At 38.7% G+C, this 14974-nt stretch overlaps 1 protein-coding gene across 6 annotated transcripts in view; it reads right to left on the bottom strand.

Moving 5' to 3' along the window:
- The window catches only part of ZMYND11 (zinc finger MYND-type containing 11), a 106227-nt gene that overhangs the window by 71177 nt on the left and 20076 nt on the right, over positions 1 to 14974 (bottom strand). Inside the window, exon 2 of one of the 6 annotated variants that reach the window (XM_066991461.1) lies at positions 3940 to 4020. The exons of the other annotated variants lie outside the window; for them this stretch is intronic. The gene's annotated coding sequence lies outside the window, so the exon portion shown is untranslated. The remainder of the gene's footprint in view (positions 1 to 3939; positions 4021 to 14974) is intronic. 6 annotated transcript variants of the gene reach the window in all.

The following is a 14974-nucleotide window of genomic DNA, read 5'->3' as shown; positions in this document are numbered from 1 at the left end:
TTTGCACGTACTTACTTCAGATTGCCCTCAATTTCCACCCCACTCCTCCCACCAGTCCCAAACGTTCATGTCTGGACAAGGACGAAGCTTGCCTTGAGGACAGTTTACAGACATGTGAGAACAGTTTTCAATAAAAGTGATGTACTAAATAACAGGATTCATAAGTAAACAAATCCTTAAGTGGAAAACAGCTGAGTACAATAAGGACCTTTGTCTTTTTATCTTTGTTGCAGAAGTTGATAAATTGCAAGTGGAAAAATGACAAAAAGGAAGTTTTGAAAAACACAGACTTTATAAAGAGAAACTTAAAAGTCAAGAAATGATTTGAAGAAACAAAGATCTACCAAAGAAACTGGTCAGGTGATGAACACATGTTGAACCTCTGATAATGCCAGCTTCTCGGCAAACCCAGATAACAGCTGACATCAAGAAAACTTTGTCCTACCATTACAAGTTAGCATTTCCTTCCGACAAGTTGTTCAAAAGAGACGGAGTGAGGGCAGGAGGAATATATCCCTTCATTTTCTAACCACCTGTTGGTGTGGCTGATGTTGGCAAATGGCTTTTTCTACTCTACAATTTTCCCCCCAGTACAGTACATGCTATCTTAGACTGCAATCCTGAATTTCTTTAGCAGTTTCTTTCAAAGATTTTGGTGGGAGAACCAGTGTGATCTCTTTTGATACATTTTCTACTACCTATGACTTTCAGATGCTTCCAACTCATATTTCTCATCTTATCTTACCTGAAGCCAACTTATAACATGTGTCTTTATTTTTTAATGTAGAGAATTCGACTCAAGGCTCTTCCAGGACCACTTGTAGGTGAACTAAATTATGCACTTTTTTGTAACAGAAAATCCATTTCACTTCATCATGAGTCTTGCATTTTATATCTGCTCTGCATTACTTCCACAGGAAACTTATTACTTTGACCAATGGTTTGCTATTATATTCATATGCAAGTCCATGGTGTGTGCTAGAGCTAGAGGCCAGAGAGACAAAAGTGCTCTGCAGCTCTGCAGGATTATGACACTTCTCACTTGCAAAATTATGTTCTCCCTCTCCTGTGGCAGGTGCACCTGAAACCTATTTCTCCAAGCACTGATGATGATGGCGATGATATAGAGCAGATTACAAAGGCCCTTTAGGGAGGAAATTACTTCCTGAACACTCAAGAGCTCTTCCTGCTATATCATTATGTAGGACTGAGGTTTATTAAAGGCAACAGGACCATACCGATCTTCTCTCAGCCACTTCCTTCGGGCACAGAAACATAGGATTAATAATTTTGTCAGCAGAAGTAAGGCTTCATTTTCAGATTATTTCAGTTATTCCTCTGCCAACATCTGGTTGGGCTGTGACTCTACTCCTTTAACCTCGAGGCAGATGAATGAGCTCTGACACAGAGACAACCCCACAGGAGGAGGAGGGAAATTGAGGGAAGTGCAGGAAAAGACTGAATAGCGTGCCACTGCTGTGGCTACCAGCCAAAGTTAAAGCCCAGCACAATTATGTTAGATTGATGGTAGAATTAGCTAAATTTCAGAAAGTATCACTCATGAAATAGCAGTCCCATTCTGATTTCTGTGAAAATCTTTTCTGCATAACACAAAGAAAAAATTGCAAGAGGATTGTAATGTTATGGCGTTATAATGCAGGGCAAGTCTTCCAACCAGCATCCTATTTTGTCATGGGGACACCTGGGCAGAAGATGCAGAGTCTGCTGTGCCGCTGAAGCACCTGCCCATACCTGCTCTGGCTGTGATGCCCAGTGCTGAAAGGGGTGTTTAACTCCCAGCTACTTCACCAAGCAGTAGAAAAGACCTGACGCGCAGCCTGACACTGCATGACCTTCCTCAGCTATTCCCTATCCTACAGAACTGAGCCTAAAGTGGAATGGGAAGGTTTGTTTGTTCATGGCTGCGTTTTTGAAGCTGGATTACCGGATTGCTTTAATTCAGACAGTTACTCCTTAGGAAAGCGGTTATTTTCTTGGGGGGATGTAACTTTTATTCTCACATAAGTCAAATATGTTAATAAAGAAAAACAAGTATAAGTTTGGGCAGACTTCATAGTAACAGTGATTTCCTTACAGACTTACGCACGTGGTTTTTTTTGATAGGCTTACCCGCCATGATTAATTCCAAAGTGGTTTAGAAACAGGGGCTGAGCACACTATTTCTTTTGTTGCCCATTTCATAAAGGTGCAAATTAATTGTTCATTTCACATTCTAGAGTATGGCATGACCTAAAGCGAGACTCTGAGAGCTTCTTTTACTCTTAGGAGCCAAGTTTAATTGTTTTCAGTGGTAATGAGGCCCCAGTAGGAATGCGTCATCTAAGTGACCAGTGCCTTTTTCTCCCGTACACCGTGAAATCTGAGAAGTTTTCAGCTGTTTTCACCTCCACTAACAAAGACAGAGTGGATCTCATTGAGTGATGACATATGCTGAAGGAAAGAAGTAGAGAAATCTAAACTGGTCATTTTAAAGCGAAGAATGACTTGTAGTAATGTTTTTAGCTGTTTCAGGCCTATTCTTTCCATGCACCTCCTCTCTGTTAAAGACTGTCTGCTGTTCTATTTTAAGACATGAGATTTCCTACCAAAAGTGACTGTGGGTTTAAAACCTTCGCCAAGCTCCAACAACAGAAAAACCTCCTTCTGGGGCAGACTTTTCAGGCAACGTTTGTCTGAGGCTGCTGTCACCGCAGCAGTCGCACTCGGTTCAAAGCACCACTTTAAACTGACCACAAGGAACTTTACTGTGAGTCTAGCAGCGTGGCTGTTACAAGGGACAACGTCCTGTCCTCTTTCGAGTCCATGCTACTTCTGCAGACTTCGGGCTTAACAGTTTCAGAGCGCTACAGAAGCCACTGACATTCATGTCAGTCTCTGGATTGCAGCTTCTGAGTTTATGACAGATGGGAAACCAACAGAGGAGTTAAAATCCTGTGAATCCACACACAGCTTATAGCCAGTAGCCATCTGGCTGGGGATCTACATAATACCACAAGAGGATGACAAAAAAAAAAAAAAAAAAAAAGCATTTACATTTGCACTTCCATTTTTCTTCCCCTCCTTTGTGCTTCCTGTTTTGAATAGATTTCATGACTGCATTATGAACGGTCTTTCAACAATTATATGGGTCTTTCAACTATTTCATATAGGCAAAACAACTAAAATACTTTCTGACTAGCACTTTTCACATAGAAAAATACATTAAGGATTAGGCAAAAAGTCCACCACATAACAGCATAAAACATATGTCTCTTCTAGGTAACAGCCAAACAGATAGCATTTAACAAAAGCACGAGCATTTGAGGAAAGAGCACCAGAACAGAAAGCACCAAGAAACCTTATTCAGTAGCGCTGCCAGTTGCTCTATAAAAATAATTCAAGGCAGAAGTTGTAATGCAGGGCCCCTAAAGTATAATTACCTAGGAAAAAATGTGGCCAAAAGTTACCTAACCTGTTCAGAGAAGAAAGCCGTGATTTATCCCAAAACGCGCTGGGAAGGCTGCAAATCTGGTTTTCAAAGGTAAAAGCATAAACTTCACTAAAACTTACTTTTGCATGGCAATGTCTCCTAGGTAGAGACAGGAAATACTGAAATACACAAACATGAAAGAAAAAAGCACACACTTATTTTCTCCCCTCAACCTGCTGCAATGCTCAGAGGGGTGTTTTCAACCTACAACTGGGTGTTTGTTGGGGCTTCAGTTTTCTGAAAAGAAAAGCTTTCTGTAGTAAAGAAAGAGGAGAGCTGCTAGAGCAAGAAATCTTTTCCCTGTGTTCGATGTTGCAAAAGCGAGCACATATTAAGCAACTCAAGAACAGGAAATAATGCTGACAAACAAACTGATATTCTTTCCATAGCTTGATCGCTCAAAAGGAGGACATTTGAAACTTCATCTCCCCAAATCAAGAAATGTTTACTTTTGGAAAGGCTGCTGAATGCTTGTGTATTCCTCCTAGTCCAAACGTTTTATGATCCTTCCAGTGAAGCAGATAGTCACACTAGAATAGAAAAGAACATCGAGTTGAAATTCTTCTAATAAAGCTCTTTCCTTAGAAAAATCCAATTTTATTGGTAGCAAAACGGTTGTGGAAATACACCAGTCCTATCTGATATGTACTTGGGAATCTCTCTTACATCTCTCCACCTGACCTGGAGTCTCCAGCATCATAGGCATAGCTGTAGAAGCAGAGTTATAAAGGCAGTGTCCATCTGTCTCTTGTCCTATAGCAAATCTGTTATTTTCTAATGTAACCTCCAACATGAGAGAGAGGCTGGGGGGAAGAAAAAAAAAAAACTGATTAAATGCAGACATCTATTTCTGAGCTAATCACTCCATGCTCCCTTCACACTTGATGTGATCTACTCAGTGCGACAATTCATCTTGTTGTGGAGCAGACATTGCAAATAGGTCAGATGAATTAAGCCCTGAAATTAACCATTTCTCTCCACGGAAGATAAAGTGAGCTTAGGATGTCCAATTCATACGTTTGGAGTTAAATCACACACGCTCCACTCAGAAAGGCCATCCTTTTTCACCAGCAATTATGCTTACCCAGTTTAAAGTCCTGCTTGAAACTGAATTTCTTCCATCTCAGCTAAGGGCTCTAGCCACCACATTATTGCTTTTTTTTCCTGCTACTTTGCCTTTCTTGGATGACAAATTTCATCGATACGTTTTCAGTTTCCATATGGACATCTCTGAATAGCTGAAGATGTCTTATTTACCCCATCTGTTTAAGGTCGAGAAATGCAGTTGTGTTTTTCATTGAGAAAGGCTTAAATAACTGCATATTTTTCCTCAGAAATAAAAAATAAACAGAGACATTTCAATTATAACCCTAGTAATATCATTACAATTCTAGTAAAATGGCAACTGATTAATGGCAACGTCTGATATATATTCTAATTTTCAATTTGAATAATGTATATTTTGAATTAATTGTTTCCTGACAGATTGAGTTTTTAATTAAGGAAAAATTGCAGTGTAAGAGATTTTTTTCATTTTTCTTTCAAGAAGTGTAATTTTATAAATGCAGCTATCTAGCCAGGCAAAATGAAACCGTGAAAGCGTAACTGCAGAATTTTCTTCAGTGTTTTATGATAATACCTTGATCAAGTTGAAGCTAAGCTAAGGAAGAAAACAAATATCCGTACCGACTTTAGGAGGGTAGCTTTTGCTAACTTTATCTCGTGGGTCACAAGGCTTCTGTTGATTTCAGATCAGTAGTCGCTACGTTTAAAATAAAAGTACAAATTTTTCATCCCTTTTTCTAATTTTTTGGACTTTGACCTAAATACTGCATCACTGCTGGAAATGCAATCTCATCCTCCTGACTTTCTCAGCATGCAGCTAATCAAATTTATTCAGTTAGTCCAAGCTTGATTTCTACATGCACTTCCCATGACTACTTCCGACCAGTTTAAGAAGTACAATAAAATGAAGCTGCAAACATGTAAGTAATGGAAATTTTTAATATTGATGTCCCTGTCTTTATCAATTTGAAATAAACGCCTCCCGTTATTCACCAGGGTTCCCTCGGTTTGACCTTGACTTTTATGGAGCTCGCAGAAAGTTATAAAATGGGATGTAAAATTAATCAGGAAAATGTTGAAAGCCCAGGTAGAGCCTCCCCACCAGCAGGAGCTGTAGGGGATGCTTTGCTACGGGAGTGAGCAGCGCGCCAAGGAGCAGCCCTGCCCCAGGCTGCCACCCCGGTCCCTTCAGGGACTCCTGTTTACAGGGTGCTGGAAAAGCCGTTCAAGTCATTTTGGATCAAGCTAGCAGTGTAATTCAAGCCTTCAGCCTTGGAAGCTGCCTTTGTCTCTTTCTATGAGTTATTTAGAGGAAACAGCAAGCTGTTCTACCTGTTAAAACATGTTACTTTTCCAGCATGCTAAATAAAAAAAAAAAAAAAACAAAACTATCTGAATTCCTACCCATAGGTTTCACTTGCAAATGATGAGCTCAAGTTTGATACAACTCTGTGTATGCTCCTCATATTGTATTTTTTAGAAAATATTTTAACTTCAGTAGTTGCTATTTAGAGCAAACTTTAGAAATAAAAGAGCAAAAATTTTGAAATAAAAAATACCTCCATTTTTATTTCAAAAGAAATTGTCTACTCCCATACCTTCAGTTCTTATCTTACTACTGCATATAAATTGAGGGGTCTTTTTAACTTCAACTGATTCACAAAATACAGAGTTGAATTAAATCCCGTAGTAGCATGTAAAAACAGCTCAAGTTCACTTGGATTTGCTGGTGGATCAGGCAACTTTGTGCTTTTGCGGCCAGCACCACCACATTTCTGGGTTCTTTTGTTTCAAGCCCATGCTGGTGTCACTCACCAGCATGGCCAAGAAAAGCAGGGCCACGCTCGGTGGAAGTGTTCGATACGATACGATGAAGTACAGAAGGCTGTATCCTCTCCCCAACGATGGCTAGCAGCAATGCTTCAAAGAAATTAGACACTACAAATACCCACGATGAACCTTGCTAATTGCAGAAGGCTTTGCAGGTGACAGAGAGAAATGAGGGCTTTCCAGATGCTCACAGGTAATGTGCTTATGTCTTAAATCACGAGATTTGATTACCCGTCTCTAAGCATGCCTTGCTGCCACTGTTATTAGCCTTTATATTATGAAGCCCTTTGTGAAAATTGAACCACTATATTTAACTGGATGACCTCCACAGCGAAGTCTACAGGCCAAATGCACGCTGTCTGAGAACAATATTTATACCTTATAAAACTACAAGCTACTCTTAAATAGCTGATTTCTTGATACTATTTTATGAAGCTGGAAAAGGAGGAGAACAACACAACCTGATCATTTCACCTCACATTTCATATTACTATGTATCTCAAAACAGTTTTTTTTTTGTTTGTTTGTTTTTTAATTATTTCATTTCTAAAATGGAAAGAGAAATACATCTTCCCCCCCATCACAACACAGACAGGACCTGTTACTTTTCTCTATACCATTTAGCAGTCCTAATACGACTATAATTTTAAAAGTTTAGGTTTTATAGGCCCAAACCATTAGCTCTTTGTCTCTTCTTCAGTTTTCGGGCCGTCCCTTACGCTCGCCAGCTGCAGCCAGACAACTTCCTGATACACCGCTTTAATCCAAACCCTGCCACTAGGACTGCACAGGAATGAAAAGCAGTTCCAGAGATCCTTTTCCCTTCAGCTATTCCCTTAAAGAGTTATGGATTTTTCCTTACTCTTTGAAGACATCTGTGTGAAATTACCCACACAACAGTAATCCTAACAAAAACCAAGGTTTATTAAAACAAAGAGAAGCTGGAATTAAAACAAAATAAATTGTTTGCTTAACATAGCTGAATTTACAATTCTCATAAGTTAAATTAGATAAGGCATAAACCAGATAAGCTTAACTTCAGATAAAAAAGAAAAAAATGAATCTTGTAGTTTATCCTTTGAAATGAAATATCTTTTCTGACCACACCAGTCAGCCTGTCAGTGCCGCTTGCTGCTTGGAGACCAACAATTCCCCCTTTTGTCTCGCACAGATATGCCTAATAAACCCCGTTTCAGGTTTCCTAAACACTTCTCCGAAGACAAAAAATGGGCTTTGGTAAACAGTTACAGTCTCCGTCTCCGAGGAGTTACACCACCAAGGAAACGAAAAACCTTAATTATGATTTATGGCTGCCTTTCCAAGGTTTATGACCCAGCTCAAATATTACCTCTTGCTAACCATCTTGGCTGGCTGTATCTAGTTTTTGGCTAGACCCATGGGCAAACCTCACCTAAAGCAGTTGCTTTTCCCTTCTACTTGTCACGAGCTATGAATTACAGACAAGGGCTAAGGCCCTCTGTTACAATCAGCTACGACTCGAAACAAGTCCAATGGACCTTTAAAAAAAAAAAATCAGTCTTGGCTGATGTCTCAAATGACAGATTGTTCTTTCTTCCTGCCTTTATAGGCTTCAGGACTCGTATATACCCAGCTTTTGCTTCAGCACGCTGTGTCATTTAGCGGGTGGTATTTCCTTGAGATGAGAAGAGCACTGCTCTTGGAAAGCTGAAACAAAAACTGATCTGTGATAGAAACTTTCACCACTGTGGAAGCATAATGACAACAGCAGGCTTGTTCCTTCTCATATGCAAACATGGATGCAGTCATGCTAACAAAAAAAAAAAAAAGGCTTAAATAAGCAGAGCTTCTTTTTGTTGAGCAAATAAAAATCACTGACCACACCAGCACCCTGCAAAGTTAACTCGGTGTAACTTTTCTAGACCACGCTTAGCCCTTTATTCTTCAGCCTCTCCAATGAATTTGAAAGCAGAAGAAAAAAAAAAAACAAACCCAGACAAGAAACCCTGAAGGCACGAAAGTAATGGAGGTATTATTACAGATCTACCAAACAATATCCATATAGGCTTGTCTGATGTGATACAATCCAGTGCTAAGCCAGGATTACAGTAGGCAGGTAAGAAGAAGAAACAGCCATAACTCAAAAGCACATTCCTATAGGAGAGGGTGAGATTGTGGCTCTCCGAGCACGAACTACGTCACTTGTCATTTCTTGCTGCAATGGGATGCTTGGAAGAAACACTTGAGCAGCAGGAATTCAGGGTGCGGCTGCACTGGGCTCCCTAAAGCCAAAAGCAAATGAACTGTGATCCAAGATCTGTTCAACAGAATGTTATAGTCATTTAGAGATCTTTGTTTGTTTGGTTTTGATTATGAAGTCGTCCGTGGGACAGTCCTTCCAAGCTCGAGATCAAGTTAATTTCATTCATTACAGCAGCACACAGAGCTACTCAAACATTCAATTAAAATAATCTTGCAGAACTGCATTTAAATTGTACCAGCACTCTGATGAACTCCAAAGCAAAACATAAAATAAAGGTCAAACTGTAGAGAACACTACGGAGCAAGTTAATACCCATGAAAAATGAGCACAAGAAAAACAAAACTATTCCCCAGTGAAACATGGTAGCAGTGGATGTGAGGAGGGATGTTATTCCTCTCCTTTATTGCTCCTCATTGAACAGAAGAAAAGCCAGAGAAGAGGAACTTCAACATTTGTATTGGGAAAAGGAAAAGACAACTCCAGTTTAACATGTAACCAGGAAAGAAAGTGTTAGAAAAGAAGGTGCATGATGAGAACAGGCCCTCACTGCTTGTACATCTCCTCTCAAGCCACAGGACACAAGAATATAGCTATAGGTGATTTTACTTTTTTTTTCAGTTTGGTCAACAGTTTCTTATGAGAAAATCATTTTGTAATTGACTTAAGGCCAGGATTACTTCTTAAAAACAACCAGAAAAAAAATTCTTAATGCTTTAGTAATCTCTCTCTTAATCCTCTCTGTACATATCATTGGAAAAGACTTCAAAAACTGATTAATCCAAAGATAATTATACTCAACTGTTCTCCAAAAAAATGTATTGGAACTCAGCTAATATACAGTGTTTTCCTTAAAGGAATAAACTATTTAAAGATTCTTTCAAAATTATTTCAGACGTACATATTGATAATATGAATAAAAGTTAATGAAACTGACCTAAAGATCTCTAGCAGATTCCTTTCAAAAGAAAGGTTTTCTTAATTCTATAGGGTTTCTGCACACATCTGAGGTTAGTTCAAGATTTTACCAATATGTTCAATTATTTTTAAAGGTATAAAATGTTTATATAACATGCCTCTGCCTGTGAGGAGAGGGGAGCGGCCCTCATTGTTTTTACAGGGAAAAATGTAATGTATTACCCATAAATTAGCATGATACTTTGAATAGCATCCATGAAAAATCAAATTTGATACAAAATTTTAATTATTCAGAAATATATTAATTTTAGCGTCTGACCTTCTGGCTACCACTGCAGCAGAATACAATTAACACTCTTCTGAGGTTCCCACAATGTATATTCAAGTAGTTTTTTTATGACTAAGTGCTACATGAAACGATACAAGGGAATCCTTTGAAGTACTGTACAGTAACACTGGAAAACTGCATCTGGTGTATTTGCACACAAATATTCTGCATACACAGTGCTGAGCTAAACACAGCACCAGGGTAAATTTCCTCTACAGGTGGTGAATTTGGACAAACATTATTGTCCCTACATTAAAACATGACAGAATGGCAGAAGTCTGCTAACAAGGTAATGGTTTATCACACGGCCTGTCTTCACTGAAGACAGAGAATATTTTAAAACCTCATTACAATTCTAGTGTCAGAAAGGTAAACACAGTTTTGATAGTTATTCCCTATTAGAGGTGGATCCTAGTGCAGTGGGAGTTAAGGCCACATTTCAGGGGTATGAAGGTATGTCATACAAATGCTGCTAAACATGGCTGAGATTTAAAATAAAAAATAAAATTAATTCAGTGACTGAATTAACTGATTGCCAAATAGCCAACACAAAGTGACTAACAACTGTGTACATGCATCTACATTCTGTACAAGCATTTATGGATTGCTGTAGGACAACCAACAGATGTACACCTCAGAATAAATATTTGTAGAGCTTCTGGCTGAGCATTTGCAATCGTTTACCTGAATTAAAACAGGACCCTTTAAGATTTGGGTTCTCAAGGTGTGATTTTTCCCAGTCCTTCTTTTACTTCAAAGACATTTTTCTCATGAAGTAGCATAGACGCAGCCTACGGCCACTACTTGGACACTGTAAGCCCCGCAGTTTCTCCTAGTGAACGTGTACAAAAGCACCTGCCAACTGGGGCACCTAATGTTGAAAACGTATGGAGGGGTTTCACCCAAATTCACCAGGGCACTTGACTGCAAGACGGCTTACCCAGGATTCGGAGGACAACCCCCACGGCAAGGAGATGTTCCCCACCAGTGCCGGACGGACAGCCTAGGCTGGGGAGAGCTCAGGTGCCCCTCTGGACTCCTTCCACTTGTTTGAAGAAGGAAATATTTATTCTAACGTGATTCACATCTTCATGTCCTAGATGGCTGCACCCTCCCTAAGGTTAGAAACCTGTTGTGTGTGTGTCTCATTTATTCACTTATCAGAAAAGGTCAAGATGATACTAGGTAAGAGAAACTAACTCCCCAGTACATTATAGAAACTGCTTTGTAAATACATTCATCGCTGTGATATTGTCCATTGGTTTGCATCTGGCATTTCATTTTTCCTCATGCTTGAGTAAGAAAGTATTAAAATTACATGTTTAATTTTATTTTTAATCAAACAAAGCAAAATTCTGGTAAAACCCAGGTATTTGTGAAAAACATACACATTCCAATTTTCACAAAAGAATCTGGAGGAGGGAAATTAGATGCTACATATTCTTAATAAATTATGCCTCCGGTGACCTTCAGTTCTGATGAAAACTGGCACCACTCATTTTTTTAATTACTAACACAAAGCTCTGGATTAGTTAAAAAGCTTATCCACTAGCGCTTGGATGTCTACTTCAAATACGTTGTTAAAGGCAAAAACGTGAACGGCCTGCATTCATCACATTTTAAATGCAAAAAGTGACAATTCTCATGACTGCACTGCAAGAAAGCAGTGCAAGCAGTGCAGAGGGCTGGCGTTTTGAGTTACGCCTGGACCAAAGCTGGCATGCCCAAACCTGTTTGGGAGGGAACAAGATGTTTGTGAGATGCCCATCACCGTGCTAAAGCACAAAGACAAAAGTGAAAAGAAAAGCTCTTATTCTGCCTAAGGAAAGGTTTCACAATGACACGGCACGACATGGACAGTGCTCCTCTGGTAGGTCCCCGTGGGACAGGGAGTGCTAAAATGGTTTTGTTGGAGACACCATGGCGTGACTGTCCTCAAGAAGCTGGTGATGATGGGGATGGTAACAGGAGCTGCATATAGGTGTAAATTGGCAGAAGAAGTATTCTAAAGGATGACTCAGTACAAGCTAAATTCAAGCAAAAATGTTATCCTCCACCACTGCATCAGGCAGCTTGTGTCCACAAGCCACTTCCAACACAAAATCCACAATTCTAACCATAATTGGATGTATTTGGCCAATGCACTTCGTACTGGACTTGTCCTAGGATGCAGAGCTAACTTTGAGTTACAAAGCATCATCAAACCCTCAAGGAAATATTTAATTTCCAAAGTTCATAGATAACCTTTCAAGAAGAGAAACTAAGACTTGATGACTGAGAAAATCAGTTTCTCTAGCACAATTCCTAGTACCTAAAGAAGTAGGATTTTCTGTTAGATCATCTGAAGAACTTCGTAACACTGGATACACATCCTGCCCACAGTTTAAAGCAGAGGGACTTAAGGCTTTGAAAGGTTAAATGGCTTGTAGGAGATCAGAGTATGTGTAAATAGCAGAGAGAAATCTCCAAGCTCAACCTCTCCTGTTCTTCCCTTGCTCCACTGTAACCACATACAACTCTGCACCAGAGCCTTATACCAACTGGAGTAACAGAAATTATTTTAAAAGACTGCATATAGGGGGGGAAAAAAGATAAAAAATTCTCAATGTGTTCTAAATAATTTGATTTTAAGAAAAGCACAGTTTCAGTTCAATTCTCAACACAAGTTATAGTCTTTCTTACAAAAAACTCAAACTCATTGCAAAATAACAAAGACAAACAAACACTGTTTTTGGTACAGCAGCAAAATAGGTGGATGGATATCTCAAAAAAAAGATGTTTGAAGTTTCATATTTCAACATTGTCAACAGCTCTCAAGTCTATATCATGACACTAGTAGCTCCTATGAATAAGCATGTTTTGTAAGAGAGACACCAGACTCTGTGGCCAGATAACCAGGTGGGTAAGATGGTAGAGGAATACATAACATCAAACATCTATTTACCACAGGTACTACCCTGGGCACTTGCAGTAATTTTTATGCAGATCAGAAAAAAGATCAAAAAGCAAGCTATGGAAGTAGTTTGCTTTTATTATTTGTTAAAAGATTTTGGCTCTGTAAACATAAATCAAATACAAATGTTCAGCACTGCCAAGGAAATAAATTATATTTGATATCTGTACATTAATATATTCCAGTAAACCAGGCTAAAGAACAAATCTAGCCATAATTCAGCCAAAAATAGAAGTTTAATAGTGTGGTTCTGTTCAAATAGTTTGTGAAGAACAAAAGTTTAAGGAATACAGTTCTTCAAATCATATCAAAAGCAAAATCACTACAAACTTGTAAAGCACTGTTACTAATTTATCATTGTTAGAGCTTAAGAACATAGCCATGTCACAAAAATTGCTTCTCTCTCACATAGTAACTTTGAATTGCTCAATCTGAAAATAGTATCCAAAGTGTCTAACAAAGAGACTTTGCACTTTTATAGCAAAGGTGGTAAGTAGATGGTGAAATCAGAAATATGACATGAAGGATGATATGTATTTTGAATTGGACTTATTTATATGATAAACACAAGTGTACAGAAAATTGAAACACTTGATTTTCTTTCTCTGGAAGATAAAAAAAAATGCTTGGTATCAGGTAACTAGCTGGAAGATTCAAGGATTTTTTAGTTACTTTGAAAGGGACTGAAGCAGGCACTAACAGCTAAGATGTGAGTTGCATTATGGTATGTTTTCCTAACAAGACTGTGATGCTACAAGATGCAGACCTACTTTAATTATAAATAGGGTAAAGACATTCAGAACCGTCCACAACAGCCACATTATCACTATAAAAACTGCAAATGAAATTTGGGGTTACCTTTCTTAGATCTCATCCTATATGGGAGTGGTGGACCTTAATCATTTTTCTCTAGTAATTAAAATTGACAGATTTTGCTTCTACTCAATTAGGTATTTTTCTGGATATCTTTATTTAAAAAAAAAAAGAAAAAAAGGGAAAAAAGGGAGGGGGGGGAATCAGGGGCGCTTAATTCCCTTTAGATAATCCTTCACACGGATGAGACTTCTGTACCCTTTATTATTAGTACTCTTTATTACGCTTCTAACATCCATAAACTGCTCACTGCTGTTCTCCTTTGCCATAGTTTGTGTACTTCTCTGGTGACTTCAGTTTCTGCAGTCACTTTCCCACACCAAGAGCCCCTTTGGTTGTCCAGCTGATTTGCTGTAAATTTTCATGGATTATAGGCCACCCCCCTGACATCCTCCCTATTCCTCATTATATCTTGTTTCCTGTAATCGTGGGAAAGGGACATGGGGCACTTCATCTCTGTTCTGCCTGATGTTCTTGGTGGTCTTCACTTCCTCTGATCTTCACGTTTAGCAGCTTTTGATACACAGGGGGTAGAGATATAGGAAAGGGTACGAAAAGTCCTTCCCCCCACGAGGGCAGGAACCGAAGCTCCATTTGTCAGCACCTGAAAGAGGCCAATGGTTTTCTGAAAAGCAGTATCAATGAATAAATTAAAAATATATTTCTTAATCATCTAAAAACTTCCGTGAAGGCTTTAGTGCATACAGTGAACATGAAAATGCTAATTACAAGGAATGAAAAATAAACTGACTTGTGTTTTTAATTTGCCAGTTTGCAGCCAGAAAAGAGAAAGCAACAGAAGTATGTATTAGAAAGCAAAATTGATTATTTAAAACTGTTATCACTTCTTTTTAGCTAGTGTTTTAGCTGTTTCATGTGAGCTTCATGAAGAAGTATAAAGAGGAATTATATTGTCTTCATTTATTCAAAAATTTTTTTTAAATCACTACTTTTAGTAATTTGCATGCTTAGACAAAAAAGTTTGTTTCTTCCCTTCCCCCCTCTATCTACTTCTTGTTATTGTTTTTCTTCAGAAAGGGAAAAGCCTGTGTAAAATCCACGCTACTATTCTTTGAGAAAGAATTAAAAAAGACTGCCTGACCTGATAAACACTCCAGAAGAATCCACTAGAAGTCTAAGAAACAGAAAAGCTGAGCTGCAGGAAGATTGCACGGACTATTTTGGTACTAAGCCTCCTGCCTCTCGTGCCAGTCCGATCTGTTTTAAGCAGAAATGACAATGCATGGCTAGTAGCTGACGGTCAGCTTCAACAGTGCA

The sequence above is a fragment of the Anser cygnoides genome, chromosome 2 (assembly GCF_040182565.1).
Source record: "Anser cygnoides isolate HZ-2024a breed goose chromosome 2, Taihu_goose_T2T_genome, whole genome shotgun sequence".
NCBI classification, from domain to species: Eukaryota; Metazoa; Chordata; class Aves; order Anseriformes; family Anatidae; genus Anser; species Anser cygnoides.
Note: the sequence above shows the minus strand (reverse complement) of the source record. Positions and strands in the feature narration are given on the sequence as shown.